This window comes from Coffea arabica, chromosome 8c (assembly GCF_036785885.1).
Source record: "Coffea arabica cultivar ET-39 chromosome 8c, Coffea Arabica ET-39 HiFi, whole genome shotgun sequence".
NCBI classification, from domain to species: domain Eukaryota; kingdom Viridiplantae; phylum Streptophyta; class Magnoliopsida; order Gentianales; family Rubiaceae; genus Coffea; species Coffea arabica.
This window is the reverse complement of record NC_092325.1, coordinates 10,644,694-10,665,548: the sequence shown is the minus strand read 5'-3', so window position 1 is coordinate 10,665,548 and position 20,855 is coordinate 10,644,694.

Here is a 20,855-nt window from a genome sequence, read left to right as displayed (position 1 = left end):
AAATTTTTGCTAGTAAGAAAAGCAAGTCTCTGAACCAGCTAATCTCACGGAGTTATGTTGTTTGGACCAGGAAGGGGCAGGTGCAACTGGAATTTTTGTACAATTATTCAGTTGTTATACTTTGTACATAATATGGTAGTTTCCTACATAACTTTGTTCGGTTTGTTGTAATCATAAATTTTATTCGTGCAAATTAATTCAATGCATAAATACAATTGCATATATAAGTTATACATTAAATTATGAATAAAGTACAATAACCATACCCAACCCAAGAACGATACTGCCCCAATTCCATGTTATTTAGTCTGTGATACCAGCAAATTATTTAACATGTTTAGCTTTTCACTAACTCATACTCATCATCATAAAGATTGCTAGAGTGTTTTTTTTTTTTTTTTATTATCATTAGAATATAAAGAATAACATTTTACTCCAAATGTAACTTAGAATTTCATTCTCCTGATCCTCTTGCACTTTTTTCTTCCTTCTATTGATTTTTATATTGATTAATGTGTTACTGTTGTATTTTCTCGTATTTCCCTCTATTTTGTCCAATTAATCTTGAATATTTACTTTCCAAAGAAAAGACGTTGATTTGTTTTGTATTTCCTAAATACACAGTTACCTTTTTTTTGTCAAACTGCATTAACCTTCTAAACATATCTGCCATGATTTTCCATATTTTAAAAGGCTACTAAATATGAATTAGGAGCCATTAATATTGGCAGTAGCAAGAGCATTAAAATATTCTTTTAACCTAGAAGGAAAAAATTTTAAATGCGAACATGTACACCAACCTGTTGTAACACATTTATGTATGCACTATCAATCTACAATTGAAATGACTCCCATACTATCAATACATAGTTGGCATGATGTCCTGATAAGCAATCTTTAAACTCATGAAATTTTGATTACGACTTCTTGATTAGTTGCAAAATCACTGATACAATTCTTCTTCATCCTTTTCTTCTTTGATCTTGTGAAGGTTCTTCCCCTAAATGATTTGTATTCTACTTGATGCAGACTCGCATGCGATGCTTTGTAATAGGGGTGACATCGAGTTAAATCTAACTTGAGTATTCCCATGCTCAAACTCGAGCTCGATGTTCAAACACACTGCTTGAGCTCGAACTCAACTCGTAGCAGATCGAGTCAATACTGGATCGAGCTCGTCAAAGAATTTCCAACTGAAGGAATTATTTAGTTATTTTTAAAATATTAATTAAATATTAGAGCGAGTACTCAATAGAACTCAATGAGCTCTCGAGTACATAATATCCCTACTTGAGCTTGACTCACAGACTCAATCGAGGAGCTCGAACTCAACTCGGGCTCGACTTTGACTGAGCTCGAATCAAGCAGCTGAACTTCTTTATGCTCAACTCGAGTTCGATAATTAGATTTGATCGATTCTAGCTCGACTCAAACTTGATGTTGACTGAAATCAAGTCAAACTTTGATAGAGTCGGCTCGCGAGAGCTCACGAGTGGTTTGATTCCTTTGCAACTCTATTTCCAGCAATTTGTTAATGTAATTTGCTTTTATCAAAAAAAAAAAAAAGGAAATTTGTCGTGGGTTTTTAGTCAATAAAAGTTTGGAAGCAATTTTTTATTGTTTTGATGTGACCCTCTATGAGTGATGGTTTGATTTGTTTACATTTGGGCTTTTATTTATTTAAAATTTTAAAATTTCATGCCAAACTTTGTCATCTTGACATAAATAAGAGTGGCCCAGTATACTTAAATTTCACAATGTTGGCACATGGCGTGAACTTTCTAGCGTGTTGGCTAGGGCCGTGACACTGTCACAAACCTAAAATCTTTTCATCTATATAAATGAAGCCCAGCAACAAGACAGGCCGATCATCAGGTTTATCTTTGAGGCTAGACGTTGTGTATTGGACTTTTTGTTTTTAAATGAGCCGATCGGAATGTAAAAACGGTGTGGATCTCGAATACAGGTATTATGAGAAGTTCATATTCGTTTATCAATTTCTTTGGGATTCATGACTAGGATTAATTTATGAATACTTGTACAAGTATAGGCTTGAAAACGAGGCCCGTTGATTGGGAAATGGATTCGACTAATTGTGGTTGATATATTGCATGTACAATGCAAGTATACGTTTATAAAAATGAGTGTATTTTATGTATTAATTGATGCCCACAAATAAAATTCATATAAGCACATACTATATAGTGTAGAAAGTACAACAGAGCAGCTATACGAAAATTACCAACCGTACCAATCCCTGGTCCCGTTGATTAAGCGGTTCTGCTACTCGCTTCATTGAAGCAAGAATGCCAACAAGGGTCGGGAAAAGCTCGCCCACCCTGCCTATGTAAAGTTTGGATTCAAGGTTCGCTTCCAGTGGTCTTCCGTTGTGAAGCAACCCATGAGAATAAACAGTAAGTTGCTGAAAAATGCATCGATAACTTGCTCAACCCTTAGAATGTGGTAATTTTCTCTCCCTCAACTTTTCATTGACCAAAAAATGTGGAAGAGTTATTAAGACGGATGCAAAGTGAAAAGAAGGGTAAACCAATAAATAAAAAAGATTTTGGTACTAGAAAATTGAATTACAAATTGTTACGAAAGGGTAGCACTGTTGATACTACACTTTTCGTTACAAAAGTTCACCTCCTTTGTAATATGTACAATAGAAAGTGGAGCAAATGGTGTGCCACAATAGCAGTAAGTTTAATCCCGGTCTTGCTAACCTGAAGAAAATGGTTTGGGAATAATCAAATTGTGATTTGACAAAGTTTCCACTTGTGAATTTTGTAACTTCTAGGCAAAAGGTGCTTGCAATCGTAATCCAGAGTATAACATCATTCAATTAGGCAAAAATGTTAGTTAAGATGGCCTAATTAAAGACATAAGTGGCAACCTATGTGTGGATTGTAGTTTTCTTCAAAAAAAAAAAAAAATTTCACGTTTTTTATGAACATATTTTTCAATTATTTTTTAATTATATATACATCAAATTCTTGCAGTACATTTTTTTACATAAAAATTCTAAAACATTGCAACCCAAATGGGTTCAAGACTTTATTAAATTTGCCTTGACATTATTAGGACACATTCACAGAAAATCATATCAAAGCTGACTTGCAACTTTGTCAAACCAAGAATTTGCCATGCACGAACAGAGCCAAAGTCGTACCATGTAATCGTAGCTAGATATTGTGGACAAATTAACCTGTCTGAATACAAATACTACTGGTGATAAATCTTTTTCATTCTATTGATCAATGGTGTGATTGTTACTCGAGAATTTTGGTTAGTTGTTTAAACCTCACAGAAACTCCCAAACGCGAAAATGTGAGCATTCAAAAAATAAAGCAAATATATAAACCACAAAATACAATAATTAACTCAAAACTTATATATTTGCAAGAACGATTAATTCTATTTTGGACTCCTGAACTTGCATCATTTTCTTATTTTGTACCTTAAACTTTAATTTTTGAACATTTTACCTCAAACTCTTAATTTTGGACACTTTGCACCCTAAACTCTCAAACTTGTCCCATTTAAGTCCAACCAATGATTATGTTCACAAAATTAATGAGATAAAAGGTGATGAAAATTAACGATAATGTATCTTTTTGTTCCAGCTACAAATCCTTAGCTTTTTTGGACCATTTTTAGCACATTATCATTTATTTATATGATCTCAATTACTAATATTGTTAGCAAAATTAACAAGATAAAAGATGGTGCAAATTAATGATAATGTATTGTTTTATTTTTGATATGATACCTTTGCACCTTTTGATTACTTTTGGCACATTATCCTTGATTTGTTGGAGGTTCTATACCATTAATTTTGAATAAAGTTGTCATTGATTGGATTTAAATAGGACAAACTTGAGAGTTAAGGTATAAAGTGTCCAAAATTAAAAATTTAGGATGTAAACTGTTCAAAATTGAAGCTTACGGCGTAAAGTAAAAAAGTGATACAAGTTTGGCTGCAATCCCACAAAAATAAAAGTAACTAGCAAGAAATGAATAATTTTTTCTTATCTTAATTATATCAATGCAACCATGAACAAAAGACTGGCATAGCATTCGTCCAGGAGAGAGATACATTAGAAGTGCTTTTGATAACAAGATATTGGTTGTGATCTTCTAATGTGTGACAACAAAAAAAAATTTATCCAATTTCCCATACGGTGTTGGATATGCATATAATCTGCGACTTTGACTTTAAGCCTTTGCACATGGCACTGTCCTTGCCATACAGATGGTGGTTGAAACCACCGTTTGTCCCATTGAGTGCTATGGTGTAGTAATAGTTGATCATCATCATTCATTTCACAATCCCACTTATTTTGTCTATCAAAATCAAGAAAGCAAGGAAAAGAAGAAAGGAGAAACTAGTGAAAAGAATCTAGAAAATGAATAAATTGACATAAATGATAGTAGTAATTAAAACAAATAATTATTGACGAAATTTTCTATCTCCAAAAGTTTTGAAATCTTGGAGTGACGAGGGTTTTATTGCCAAGATCCACTTTGTCAAAGCTGGAACCAGCAAGTTTATCTAGTTTGAAAATTAACCAAATTAGAAATATTATGGTGGTGGCTAGGTGTTAGATAAGGACATTCTTCTAACTCTGTGTTTAATTAAAAGTTCGAGTCTAGAACTCCCTGCAACTTTTCTCTCAGTTTAAGGTTGGAATTCTGCAGTTTCTTATAGGGCTTGTAGATTAGTTACTATAAAAGTGTTCAAGTTCCCTGCACTTTGAGCTTGTGCAATTATGATTTGGCACAATTAAGTTCAATTATAGGACTTCTTAAAGCATTAAGTATACGCTTTTATAAACTCTTGTATTTCTTACAAAATTGGTGTACATTAACAAAATACATGGGTACAATTAGGTGATACAAATGAGAGTAAACCATATGAGAATCACAATATAGTACAAAATCGCCAACAGCACAATTGCATGCACTGCCCCATCTGCTGAACAAGATTAATTTGTTGGTTGATTGTTATAACAGTCAATTTCATCCTTTATCATAGGCACGAATGTGACTGGTGACTCAATAAAACCACTAGTCATTAACTTATACTGACCGCTCTTCCCAACTCTTACCCAATTTTTCAATTTTTCAGTCACAGAAATAAAAAGAAAGTCAAGGATAATAATATAACAAGTCGAGTTGAGTCGAGTTTTATTCTAATGGAGCCAAATCTCAACTGAATTTTATTAAGTTAACACTCGAGCTCAAGGTTTAAAAAAATAAATATTTTATTTTTAAAAATAAATAAAATAATATTTTTCTTTACAATTAATAAAATATTATAAATATATGTATATAATTTTCACTATTAAAATTATATATATATATATATATATATATATATATATATATATAATCGAGCCGGCTTGTGAGTTAACGAGTTGAATATTTTTTAACTCGAATTCGACTTGATCAATTCGATCTCAAATCAAGCTGTATGCTGATCAAGCTTTAACTCGATCAGTCAAGCGGCTCGACTCATACACCGACAACACAATTGCATGCACTTGTCCCAGCTGCTGAACCACGTTAATTTGCTAGCTGATTGTTATAATGGTCAATTTCATCATTTATGATAGACACGAACGTGACTAGTGGCTCAATAAAACCACTAGTCATTGACTTATACTGACCGTTCTTCCTAACTCCTGCCCATTTTTTCACTTTTTCAGTCACAGAAGAAAAAGAAAATCAAGAATAGTAATATATATTACATTTGCTTTGGATAGAAACAATAGATTGAAAATTGGCAATGTACTCAATTCGGTGTGGTGACTTGAGTCTAGAAAGCAGGAACATACACACAACTTATGACTGAGAAAATGAAAACTTAGTCAACCACATGGAACCATAGTCTCATGTCACAGTCCTTGTGGGCTCTTCCTTGGAACTAAATTTCAAATTTGCTTCTTTTAGCTGTCGAATTCTTTGGACTTTCTGGCCAGCATCAACCTTATTTTCTGTGCACCAGAATATGGGTCCAAAAGTTTGATCATTTTTTTTTTTTTTCGACGGAGTGGATGTCCGGGTCAAGTCCGTAAAGGCGGCCCGACTAATCCCACTTCGACCCGGTCCAGCGCCCCAACTTAGACCTAGCACGTTAAACGCACGGAGAAGCCGATGTTGCTGCGGAGGTTCGACCCCAAAACCTGACGGTCCCGAGGACGAGGCGCCAACCACCCGCCCATTCACGTGGGGGCTCCAAAAGTTTGATCATGATATAGCAGAATTTAGACGTCACAACTTCCTGCCCACTTAAATTCAAAAGAGCAGATAAGGCTTCATCATCACCACGCAATTTGTTTATTAGTCACTTTCCTTATGATGTTAATGCGACATTGATTGCACTTAATTGAGCAATAGAAAGGCTCTACATACTGTACAAGTCTATCTACGTGCTTGAGGGAAATTCCAAGTTGAAGTGTTGATAAACTCAAAATAATTCTGCGAAAATTGTCAAATATAAACTCAAAGAAAATGAAATTAATGAAGTTATTACTGCCATTAATTAGATGCACTTTTGACTTTAACCATATGAGTATTGGATCTCAACAATGTTAGGAAAGCTCAAGGTGTACAACTTCAAAGTTTTTTTTTTTTTTTAACTTTTAATTGTATAAAAAAAACCATCCAGAATGTGGTTAAGCATGGCAAATTAAGCCATGCACTCACGGGAGGATGTGTATCCAGTACCGAGCCTGTTTGCATGGACACTGAAGAGGAGTGAAATAAGGGTGTCCTGATTGGGTGCTAAGCTGAAGATGATTTCATTTTGTTCTCCTTTCAAACCCCCTGCTATTTCCAAACTTCTTGTGGATTGATTTTGCCTGGTTCTAGCGAGAAGGTTTTAGTATCATAGCCAAATTTGAAATCTCAAAAATTAGAAGTCCTAGATTTAAATTAAAAAAGAAACTAATTGTTGCCTTTTTATGCATTTTATCTTTCCTACCAAAAAAATAAAAATAATAATAACAGTAGTGAAACAAGGCTGTCAAACTGTCTCCGTTTTGAATTCTTACCTTGTATTTGTCTTTCTTCTTAATTTACAAGAATAGTAAAATATAATGAAACAAAAATAAAATTAATATTAATTTATGCAAAATTGGAGCCCTCAAAGGATGGACGTTTGCTATATCTGTCATAGGACCTACAAACTATCAATATAGTAAAGAAATGATATTAGCGAAACCACAAACAAAAAGGATATTGGTGAAATGAATAATGAATTAGTTAATTACTTATTAGACTTTAATCTTATTGGAATAATTTTACTCAAGAAATAAGATCGAGTCTTCACTAAAAAAAAGACTAAGGATCTCGCTAACCTCGACGAAGAGAGCAGTAAAGCTTCTTTTCCCCTATATTTTTGTCTTAGATCAAAGAGTAGAGTAAGGACCAAACTGCTTGTATTTCCACGACATAATAGATTTACGAGATTCCCCTTATGATAGATTTTCAAAAATCCATTCTGAATAGGAGGATGTTCATATTGATCGTCCTTTTGTTTTTTTTACAATTCAACATATTTGACCTATTCAAACCAAATAATTCTACACATTACCAAGTCAACAGAAGCTAGAAATCTTGATATCTCACTTAGAGCAAAATCTCCCTGATACTCATTACTACATACTTCCAAATTCAAGAAATTCATAAAACCAACACCAACGACACTGAAAACAACTATGTTGAATAAAAAGCCTCCTGTTTCATAATCCATTTCGATATTTAAATTTATTGGATTCAGATTTTAATATAGTCAAACGCATTTGATAATAAAAAGTAGAACATCAGAATTAATTAAGTGATACTATATTTTCTAGGCAAAACTTATTTCAAAAAATAAGTGATAAATTATTCACTTATCACTTAATGTGATATACATTCAAATGTATCAGATTTAGTACTTAATAATTCTATAATTCAACAGATTTCAGCCTTTAGATTTCAAATTTTAGATTTCAGTTTTACAAACTTCAATTTTATCAAACACACCTATAACTCTTCAAAAAAAAACATTCATTATTTTCAAAATTACAAACTTATCCAGCTAATTTATGTTAGTCACTTTAAGTTGAGTGGGGAATTGTATTAACACGTCAACGCAAGAAGATAAGCAAGTTAATAATAGGGGTAGAGACGCGGTTACGTACTAACCCTTTGCTCGGTCCACCTTGCATTATCTTGTCATGCATGTTTGGAAATTATTGCTCTTTTAATTCATTTGATTGGTGTTAGTTAGTAAATGTATGATAGCAGAATTCAATCTTTTCAAATCAACTCCCAATGGCCCTCCTCGATCTAAAATTTAATAATTTTTTTTTATCTCTTCCCACAATCATTCGCATAATCATAATTGTCCACAACTATAGAAGATATTGGACCCACTAAAAATCAAATATGATGTCTTTTCAAGAGAAATATTCTAAATGCTTCAAATAAGGTATGTATTTTAAGTGAATTTCCCCCTTTATCAACCATTTCTTTTTAATTTTTCTAGCCTCGTACTAATTTGTTTTTAAATTCTTATATGATCTATCACTAAAATTTCCTTTATGAAATTCCTCAATCCAAACGAAACTACGGTTAGTCGAATGGTGGAAAATTAACAGGTCCACATAAGAAGATAAACAAGTTAATTATAGCGGTAAATGGTTTTGTCATAAACCTAATTAGCCAAAGGGACATATAATAATTACTTGATTACGTGCTAACCCTTTGTTCGGTCCTTCTGGTAAAATTCACTTGGGTGGTGTTTGTTAGTAAATGTACAACAATAGAATCCAATCATTTCAACATCTCCCAATGGCCCTTCCCTAATAATATTTTTGCACCTTTTACTGTTACACGCAAAGCTCTTTGACCTACTCAAAAATCAAATATGATGTCGCTCCAAGAGAAAATATTTTAAATGCTTCAAATAAGGTGTGTATTTTAAGTGAATTTCCCCCCTTTTCAACCATTTCTTTTTTAACTTTTCTAGTCCACTACTAATTTCTGTTTTTATCTACCTTGTATATAAGAAAAGAGCAAGGTTTAGGGTTTGTTTGGTTGGAAGTAAAATGTTTTCCTGGGGAAAATATTTTCCGTGGAAGTAATTTTTCATGAAAATCATTTCCCTTTCATCATTTTCAGGTGTTTGGTTAGCTTATTGAAAAGATTTTCTTACTTCATTTTTCTGGTGTTTGTTTAACTTTTGAAATATTTTCACTTTTATCTCTATCTTTACTTTCTACACATTATAACTACATACTTCTTTCCATGTAAAATAAGAAAATTTATCTCATCATTTAACTTTAAAAAATCTTGGAGAAATGTATATATGAATAAAAAATATCTCCTTAAGTAATAAACAAATTGTTGGTCATTTAGTGTCAAATATCAATCATATGCAATGATTATTGTGACATATATCTTGCACTCTCACTGCTGAAAGTTTTTCTAAAAAAGAATGTCCCTATTATACATAATTAATTACTAGCATAGGATGAGCAGGATGAGGTTTTTTTTTTATTTTGAATATACTAGGGGGAGGGTTGGGTTGGGTGGTACGGGGGAGGGAGTGTAAGGAAGAGGTTTTGGGTTCGAGTCCTCCTGTTTACACTAAAAAAAAAAAAAAGAACATATTACAAGATGTTTTCAGTAAGTTTAGAACATACTACAGGCGGGATGCATGCATTTCGGAAAACAACTTCAGTAAGTTTGGAAGGGAAGTTGTTTTCCATAAGATGAGTGAAAATATTTTACATAGGAAAATGTTTTCAGTAAATTTTGTGCAACCAAACACGGGAAATTAGGAAAATATTTTCCTGGAAAACATTTTCACCCGAAACAAACGGACCCTTAGTGTTTTCTTTTCCTCTTGCCACATGGCTTCTTAATTATCTGACAAGTGGCAAGGTAAAATATTTCTTGCAAATTGTATAAATCTAAAGCTTCTCTTGTCCGAGGCCTTCTATTTCTTTGCCTTCCTTTGCCTTCTTTTGCCATTGCACTGTTACTGTAGCATGCTGTCTCACTGACACATGGCACTCTTGGTGAATTTTTGAGCTTTCATTCTTTCCTTTTCTTTTTATAGGCAATGGTAGATAGATAGATTGGACTGCATTGCACAATGACCAAATTTGGTCTGGCCTTGGCATTCAAGTATGAGGTCCAATTATTTTTATTGGATTTTTCAATTTGTAAGCTTTTGATAGATGTAATTCAATTACAAATTATTATTATTATTATCATTATTTCAATTTATATTTATTATGATGTCAATTTGAGAGAGTATTTTTCAGATCATCGTATTTTCAAAAACAAAAAGAAATATTTAAAATTGATTTCAAGCTCTAGGTCTTGGACAGATGTAATCCAATTATAATATTATTTATCATTATCATTATTTGAATTTATATTTATTACGATTTGAAATATCATTTAAACTTATATTTCACAGATTAACTTGACTTTATTAAAAATCATAGAATTCTATTCATCTTTTTGAAAGTTTATATTATTTTATTTTTTTGCTACGTAGTTAATATAACTTTTGCTATTTTAGAAGCCGTCGAAAAATGATAGAAAAATTATCACATTTTCAAAAATTAAAAGAAATATCCAAATCTGATAGCAAGAATTTTATTATTTCAATCTACATGCTAAAAAAATATTTAAACTTTCTTAATCAAACCTTGGCTATTTTTGAACTTGGAGGAAAAGAAAAAGATATCTTCAAAGTGGGAAAATGATAAAAAAAAAAAAAAAGAAAAGAAATTGGTTCCAATTTGTTATAAATGCAAAAATGAAATAGCCAACTAATAGAATATACACTTTCGAATCAATTTTATTTTAATTTATTGATATGTGAACATTTGTCTTTTATTTTGACAAAAAAAATTTTGTTGAGCAAATGAATGCATTAATTTCTGAAAGACAAAAAATATATGCATTTGTTTTTTTAAGGAATGGCAGGGTAAAATGTTTCTTGCAAATTGTCTAAATCTAAAGCTTCTCTTGTCCGAAGCCTTCTATTTCTCTTCCTTCTTTTGCCATTGCACTGTTTTTTTCTCAAATTGCCATTGAATCACTTCGTAGCAGAAAAAAGGAAGAATTCACTGGTAAATTCAAACCAAGTACAATCCCTAAAAGAAACTGATTCTTGGGGCAAGTGCAATCACGTGCATGTGGAGGGTTTTTGTGGTTCTAACCGAAAGAAAGTACAATGCTTTGTTCAGAAAATTGGTAGAACAGTAGCATCTTTTGCAGGTTCATATTCAGTTATCTGAGTGGAAGAAACGGAGAAGAAGAGATTTTGCTACCAAACCCAGCAGGTCAACACCCCTCTTCAAGCCTTCTATTTCTTTTCCTTCTTTTGCCATTGCACTGTTTCTTTCCCAAATTGCCGTTGAGTCCTTTCCCTCCTTTCTCTCTACCACACGCTCTTCTGAGCACAAATTCGGCACATTTGTCTTCAGCAAGTCCAATTCCAGCCGCCTATGCTACCAAACTCAGTAGGTCAACAACCCTCTTCAAACATGTAAAAAGTTCGGATATGACAACAGATTATAGGGGGTCTAGGCTGTGCTTAGCACAGTTGATAACCTCCTAGTATTTTTATATGATCTATCACCAAAATTTGCTTATACAGCTTCTGACATTACATGTCTCAATGGAAAGTTAAAACAATTGTGTAATTAATTTGCATCAAATTGTATCTATACCTTTAAATTATAATCTTTCTACACACAGCGTTTACTCAAAATTTACCCCAAAAAAAATCCAGCAATGGTGGCAAATTAATGCGTCTGCACTTGAATATTTTATTTCGGTATGTTAAAATTACATGAAATTATTTTATTCAACCAAAAAATATTTATGTTAGTTGAAAGTACGTGGAGAATCATGTTATTATAGCTTTACAAAATAGATATCCAATTACTTAGTCAATCAATCGTTGGTAAGACATTTTGTTTTAGTGGTTAAGTTTGGAAGCTATAGCCTGAAAAGAGAGAATCAGCACAACAAAATTTACAAAAAATAGGGGAGACCATTAGATCAAAGCTTGCTCTGTTTTTACTTATAATATTATTAGACTCCAACCCAAGTTCTTGCTTCATGATACTGAGATTTCGGTTGATTTATGCAACACTAAGGACAGGACTCTTTGCGATTGTTAGAGCAATTGCATCATGCAAGTGATAGAACAAAAGGGTTGAATTTAGAATTGCGTAAATGAAATTGACTATAGGCATAACTTTCGATAAATGGTAATTTATGCGTAGTTATCTTACTATTTATATCTATTCTACTATTATGCAAAAACGTGTAGACAAATTGAAACTGATGATCGTAAAAGTTCAAAATATGCAGCATTTCTTATGAAAATGATGTTCTAAGAAAAGAAAAAGAAAAAAAGTCTTTTTTTTTTTTTGGCAATAACCATTTCTTTACAATTTCACATGCATTCACGGATAAATTGCTGCAAAAATGCCAGACAGTAAGACAACATCGGCTGTTCCTGTTCATACATCCTTCCAACGCACCAAACAAAGCCAAAAGAGATGAAGAGATCCAGCTAAAAAGGACCCCAAAGAACCAACGCGTCAAAGAAAAGTCTCCCATTTCTTGAGTGACAGCTGACCTTAAAATCACCAATCAAATGTGCACAAGCATCTATGTTGAAGTGCTCATTTCCTATTAAACAAATCACCGGCCTTTCATAAAAGGGCCTCCTCAAACTTCTTTTGGGTCCTAGCCAATGACCAATCATGGGCATTCCTTTCCCAATCCGTACCAAACTTCTTGCTTTTTAGAGAGTGTAGCTGGTTTGGCTGGTTTGCCATATATATATATTTTTTCACTTCTCTTCAAACAGCAAGAGTTTGGCTGGTTAAGTATCGTGAAAGTTTTAATTGTAAAGTAGTATAAAGTATAAACTAGAAAAGTTACTTTGTCACTAGGGCCATATGATACTACCCTATTTTTATTTTTGGTAAAGGATACTATCCTATTTTATTAGTGCCAAATATTAGGGTTGCTAATTCTTGTTCATTTATTCATATTTCCTTTGCGGAGGTCCCTCGAGAGGGTGGGGGACAGTAAAAGTATGATAGATTTGGTCTTCCTTTATTTAGACGTTATAAATAATTTCAATCTTGTATTTTTATGGAGGTCAATTATTATGTTCATCTCCAAAATAAATTTCGGGCAACGTCCCTCCCCAGTAAAACGGGGCTTGCTAATGAGATGAGAGTGAGTGAATTAAATTACTTGTAAGTAGGTCATCGGATTTACATAAATCAGTGTTAATAAAGTTTGAGACAAAATTTGAAAGACATTCAAGTCGAATTCAACTTGACCAAAATACTAAATTGAATGATAATTGAGCTCAATTTGACCCATGGAACAAATATTTTTGTTAATTTTCAATACTTGTTCACAATGAATGTTTATTCTATATGATTCAATCTCGATTAGGCTTGAATTTGGACTTGATATTGTATAAACTTAAGTTCAATAAAACTCAGCTCATTATCAGATTTAGTTTGATAAAGCTTGACTATGTCAAGAATAAATAGGGTAAATTATCGTTTGCCCTCCTATGGTTTGATGATTTACCACCTAACCCCCCCCCCCAAAAAAAGTTTAAAAACTCATATATAACTCACTCATTGTTGGGGTAAAAGCGTCACCATTAGTTTTCCGTTTAAAATTAACGGTGAACAGCAAAAATTTAAAGTCAAACTAATAAATCGACAAATTCACCCTTTCACTACTTTTTTTCCTCTTTTTTCTTTTTCCCCTCTCTCTCTCTCTCTCTCTCTCTCTCTCTGTAGAGAAGAGATGATTTTGAAAATCTATACTTTGGTCTAGAAAATCTTAATTTTCTCCAAATACAAAAAGAAATAGAATGGAAATAAAAAATAAATAAATAAGAAACAAAAAAGACGTGAGGGAAATATAAAACAAAAAAATAAGAAACAAAAAATACTAAATCTTTTTACTATAAATAGCATTATAGTTTTTTAGACCAAACCTTTAATGGTATTTTCTATTTTTTATTTATCTATTTTTAGTTTGGAGCAAAAAAAAAAAGAAGTAATGGAAGGGTAAATTTGTTAATTTATTAGCTTAATTTTGACTTTTTTACTATTGGCCATTAGTTTTAACGAAAAAAAGCTAAAAGTGACACATTAACCCAAATTATGAGAAGGTTTGTATATAGATTTTAAAATATAGAAAAGTTATATGGTAAAATATCAAACTATAGGGGGTAAAAGGTAATTTATCCGAATAACTGTTATCGAGTAAAAAGTTTCAACTTGACAGAGTAGTCAAAATCGTATTTGAGCCAAACTCAAATAGGGCATTATTTTACATCGACCCAAAATTGATTCAGCATATAGATAATATATTCACCCATTCTGCTTTCCTATTATACTAAAACAAATAACGACAATGGAAAAGCTTTTATTCACTGTTTTTTTTTTTACTATGTCTTGTCCGTATACTTCTTGAGTATGCAACATATATACCTGCGGCTAGAGGTGTCAAAATGGGTGATTTGGGCGGGTTTGGGTTGGATAAAATGGGTAATAGGTATAAATGAGTCAACCCATTTATACCCATTTAATTAGATGGGTATAAATGGGTAAGTCAAAAAATGAATTGGGTAACCCAATTACCCATTTATAACCCATTTATTTTTAACTTTTTGTAAATTCATTTATATTCATTTTTACAAACTAAGTTATCAATTTATACCATCCTTTGCCCCCATCATTAGTTTTAAATATTTATTTATAATGCTCAATATATCTAATTATCAATTTTTTTCCCATCTGTACTCTATGTCGCAAATTACATACTATTTAATAATAAAACAATAGGAATATAAAAATTTGAACTAAGTACTATAAAAGTTAACATAAAAACTTAATCCAAAACTTTTGAACATCTAGCATTTTTTTGTGTGTAAATTTAATTTTTCATTTTGGAAAAGTAAGAAAAGAGACTAAAACTTGTCATAAATTGGTAATGTTGAAAAATGAACAAGTTAACAAACTAAAGAAAATAAAATGATAAGATAAAACCAACAAATAATAATAATAATAATAATAATGAAACAAAAGTAGTTAACATCATGACAAAGTGAAAATTTTGAAAAAAAAAATGGGTGGGGGAAGAGAGGAGGTTTGGGGGAAGATAATCCATTTATACCCATATGCAAAAATTTAAGATATCCATATCTATCTATTTATGGGCAGGTATGGGTAAACTTAGTTAAATGGATTTGTTTGACAGCTATACTTGCGGCAAATCAATTCAACATGTATCTCAGCGTCTACGTTAGTTCAGAAACTTCATAATAATAACACTATAGAAATAAATACTCACGTGAAATTAAAATAAAGAATTTACATGTGAGAGCCTTAAAATTTGGAACCGAGATATAGATGGTTTTCAACTTCGTTTAACCATATAAATACTTAATTTATAATAAGGGTGTAAAAGATTATTGAATCTCAAAAGGTCAATTTCTCATATATTTTTCCCATGTAAAGTTTTTTTTTTTCACAACTTACCCTTTTGGCAAAAAATTTGTCTATTTTTGTCAAGGGTGAGCAACTAAGCATGCAGACATCAAGGAAAATGAAAGGTGGACTTGGATGCACAAGAAACAAAATCTTAAAGACAGACTTGTCTTTTATATGTCCCTAATTCCACGTATGATAATAGTTCTGCAAGTGTTAGACTAATGACTGACAAGGTCTATTAGTAAATTTCAAAGTTAATATAATAGAGAAATTGTGTATTAGAACTCTGAGAACAGAGTATCTCATAATTTGGAGCGTTAAACTTGCATTAATCGCTTTGAGAAAATTAAAGTAAAACTAGGCAATTAATATGAACATTTAAGAGGACCGCCGGGAGGAAAAAAAACAAAGTTCTTACAATTTGTGGACGTTCTACTGAAATTTGAAATTTGAAATTTGAGTTTGAGTAACTTTTTTTTTTTTCCAAACGGTAACGAATTTCATTAATCAAAGAAAGGATTACATTGTTTGAGCAACTACCCTTACATCAAGTGTGGCTAAACTAGTAAGCCAGATTGGGAAGGATTCCTTCCAACTAATTTCCTCAGACAAGCTAATGGCAAATTTTGCCAGCTTATGAGACACACTATTACCACCTCTTTTAACAAAAGAGAAGTAACAAACCTTAAAGGCTTGACATAACTCCAATACATCATGCATGGTGGTCCCTGCAGTTGGGTGATCCCCGTTCCTATCTGTAAGCAAATCCACCATTTGTTTACAATCAGATTGGATTTCCACTTTGCTCCACCCGCACTGTTTTGCCTTGATGACAGCTTCCCTGATGGCTAAAGCCTCCTCCACTGCTGGGATACCATTCCTTTGTTCACCACCTGCCCAAGCTCCTACTACCATGCCATCCTCTCTTCTGGCCACAACTCCCCATCCTACTCTGCCTCCTTTAACCTCCAGGGCTGCATCAGTATTCAGTTTGACAACCCCCTGTGGAGGTGGAACCCATTTACTACTCCCATCCTCCTGTGTTTTCCTTGGTTCCGCTACCAATCCATCCCCATTTCTCACATCTTGATACTCAGACCACTCATTCACAGCTTTACTGACTATTCTTCCTGGACAGTTCCTTTCCTCATTAAATTGCACTTGGTTTCTGGATTTCCATATCTGCCATAGTGTAGACACCAAATTTTTAAATAATTTGTATGTTGCATCTAATTCATGATTTTGTTTTAGATTGTCTGCATTTTAGTTGTTACCTTTTTATTTGTCTTTTATTTGCTAATTATTTTTAGTTTTATTTGTCATATTAATTTTGTTCACATTTTAGTTTTAGTTTTAGTTTTAAGTTTTAACGTAAAATTTGTGGAAAAAAAAAAGAGAAAGAAGAGAAAAAGAAAATGGTTCACAAAATACGTTCATTTCTCTTAAATTCAATCTTTTGGCATTTTGTTTATTTTTGTTAATTTATTTTGAAAAAAAAGAGAAAAAAAGGAAATTGATGAAAAATGGAAAATTGTGCTTTGTTGATTCTAGTTTATTTAGTTTTTATCCAATGTTAATTAAATTATTTTTTGTTGTTTGTTATCTATTTTTATTACCAATTTTATTTAATTAATCTTTAAAAAAAAAAGTGTGTCGCGGCAGCAAGCTGCATTTATTTTTGCAGCTTGCACAAGAAGGACTGGAGCGGCCCCTTGGATGCAAATATGAAGAAAGGACTGAAGGGTTTTAGGGTTGATTCCCACATAAAAAGGAAGGGGGGATTCAGCCGCAAAGGGGAGATTTTTTTACGAGGAGAGAGTGACGGATAGGAAAGCAAAGAAACAGCGAGAGAAAGAAAAAGGAACCAGAGAATCCGAAGGAGAAGGAGCCGTGAGTTTACAAGGGAAACAACCAGAAAGTGAAAAGAAAAAGGAGTGAAACAGAGGGGAAGGGGGAGATAGAAAGCTGAGAGATTTGAGTTGAGAGCAAAAAGGGAGACAAAAGAACTGTGAAGTGAAGGAGGACGACGAAGCTGAGTGTGGTTCTTCCATCGCAGCGGCTGGTTTCCTGGAGAAGCAGTCGGCGCTCCACCACGCCTTGGTAGCCCAGACCATCGAACAAAGGAGAGGCCACAGTAAGCTATTCTCCCCTCTAAACTTTGAGTTTAAGTGCTGATTCTTTAGGCTTTCCCAGCATATATATACCTGATTAGACATTTACAAGTTCAAGTCTATGAGTTCCATGTTGCGTCAAAATTGGTTTTTTTATGCCTGCCGTTGTCTTGCACGATCAGTGGGGAAAGTTTGAAGTCCATTGGTGTTTTGTTCCTAGGTTGAAATTCAATAGCAATCTCCTAGCCTTGAAAAGGAAGGATCTTTTTGGCCTGTTCATTTAATTTGTCAAATGCAAATCATGAAAAAGTCGCCTGTTTCATTCTATTGTCTGTTGTGGTTTGGATTGTGAAGCCTTTGTCTTGGTTGTTGTTGGAACCTTTTGTTTGGATTGAAATCTGGGAATGGTTGCTCTGTTCATACATCACATGTTTGCCCAAGCCAAAATTCTGATATTCAGCTTGAGTTGAGAATTTAAGAAAGTTACGGCAGTTTTGTTCTTCAAGTAGTTGCATTTTTCCAGAATTTTCGTGTGGTACCTTTCCAAGTTTCTGGTCATTTGATTGTGATCATCATGTAGTTTTTGTTGCTCAGTAAAGTGGGATATTGAAATGAGGAATATCTAATCAAAGCTGTGCGTTTGAATCAAAAATCTGGTTTGCATGATGAAAGTGAAAAGAAATGCCGTGGATGAGATCTGCCGCATGCATGAGTTTTTTTGTGTGTCTTTTACATGAAAGTTTCTATGCTCTGTTCTTTACTTGATTAGATGTCAAAGTTAGGTGTTATGCTACCTCTTTTAGATTCTGGGTGCTGGATGGAGGAATGTTGGGACAAACTTCATGCATTGTAATCTGAAATTTGAGTTTGGAAAGTGAAAGGCAGCAGGCCTGCACTTTTGGCTGCTGAGGTTTTTCATGTTGTTTGGAAATGTGAATTTCATGCTTTGATTTGAGTCAATAATTTCTGGTTTGATGAATTTGTTTGTATGATGAAATGGATGTAGTTGTTGTTGGATATTGCCGAAGCTTTGGAAATAAAAGGGGAGCAACCTTTGTTTTTAGTTGCAGAATCTTAATCTTCTACGTTGCATGCATGGAGTAATTCTGAAATTTATGCTTTAACTCCCTAATTTTTCAATCATTTCTTCAAAGGCCCAAATATGTGCTGATTTCTTGCAATTAGGCCCTAAAATGTTTGTATTTGAACCATTGCTTGATCCTTTCTTGGCTATTGGGACCTTTGAAGTTCCTAAAAGTGTTTGATTAAGCTTGAATGCTTGGCTAGTGTTCACAGTTGAGTCTTTGGTAGTATTAATGTTTCAATTCAATTGCTTGTTGGCCTTCATGGGTTACCATGTTTTGCTAAGGTGATGCTTAATGCATGGATTTGTGAACCTTGTGACTAAATGAACTTGTGGTGACCCATTTTCTTTAATTTCCCTAAATAAGTTGATTAATTGACCTTTTCATGCTCATGGACCTTTTGAATTCTAAAATGTTTCATTTGGCTTTGAATGGTTGATTAATGCTTGCATTTGGGTCCTTGGTGGATTCCTTTATTGGAAATTATGTATAGTTTGATTTCATTTAAATTGCAACTAGGAGAGTTTTGGTGACTTTGTTATACTTTACTATTTGAGGTACCGTGACCTTTTTATTGTTTTAAAGCCATTTTTCTTTCATTTGGACACCATTCAAAGGGGGAGGTATAACTTCTTTTATCTTTTTTTGTCTCTCCTATGTGAACCAACGTGCTACGTGAGAAATACGTGTCTACTTTGCTTTCCTAGCCTTTCTTTAATTTCTTTTATTTATGTCATTTACTTTTGCTTTTTTATTTAAGTTATTCTTTATGGGGTATGTGTACACCTCTTGGCTTGTAATAGTTAGGGATTTAATTATTTTATTCCTTTTCCCCCTTTTAGATTGTAGTAGGGTCTCCCTAATGTAATAGATAGGGCTTGGAGGAGCATTCAATGAAGACCTATCGAAGTCATGTGCCTAGCTAGCAAATGTAATAGTTAGGGCTTTAATTGTCTTATGTGTCTTGCATGCTTAGTTGCTACGTGTTAATTTGCTTTGTTAGGGCCTTGCATCTAGTCGAGCATGCTAAATGTTATGTGCTATGTGTTTACGAGTGTTTGGCATGTCTACTCGCTTTTCATAGCCATGAATGAATGTGATGGATGAATGTACGTTTCCACTAGTCTAACGCTAGTCGGAATTCATAGAATGGGCTAGTCCAACGCTAGACCCTTAGGGATTTCCCCTCGTTAGTACATGTTTGCATGTTCATTACATGTCATGCATTCTTTTTAGTTTTATCATTTTTCATGCCCCTCGAACCCCTTTTCCCTCCATTTTAGGATTTTTGCATTTCATACTAGTTATAGGGTTCATTTGCTTGAGAGTCCCCTTAAATATGGGATATAGACGAGTGTGGCTTTTTCTAAGTCTTAACACGCTTGTATTCCCTCTATAAAAGGGCAAATTGAGTCACGATTTAGGTCTCCCCATACCCAATATGCATGAATTCCCTAGGCTCATGCATTTTTAAATCCACTCTACCATTTTTTACCCTCATCACACTTTCATTTTTCCTCCCATTTTGCACACGTGCACCTTTATGTTTCTTCACTTGCACACGAACACTTTTATCATCACTTGCACACATGCACTTCATATTATCATTTCACATACCGTACCTTGCCCACTCACGTGCACATTTTCATTTACATATATATTGTTTTTATTACTTTTTCAAACTCATGTCCTCACATTGCATACATGCATTCCATTCATTTGCATCCCACTCGCATTATTCGTGACTTCTTCAAAGGATCGTTATTGGGCTTCACAATTAATGTGATTGGCACCACTCAACCTTTGAAGAGAAATTTCCCCCAATACCCCTAGGTCTAGGGTTTGCATTCATGTAGTGCATCCAAATGTAATAAATTCTTTGGTTAAAACAAGAAAATCTTTGATTAAATCACGCAACTAGCCTTGGCTAGGTCGAAGGGGTGCCTTGGATTTCTATCCTTGCCTTTCCCTTCGTCAAATGTGACTCCCGAACCTTTTCCGTTGGTTTACGTGGACTAGGAGTCGTTTAAAAGGGGTTTCTTACTACTTTTTCCTATTTTTCTTTAAAAATTCATTTTTAGGTGACTTGGTACACC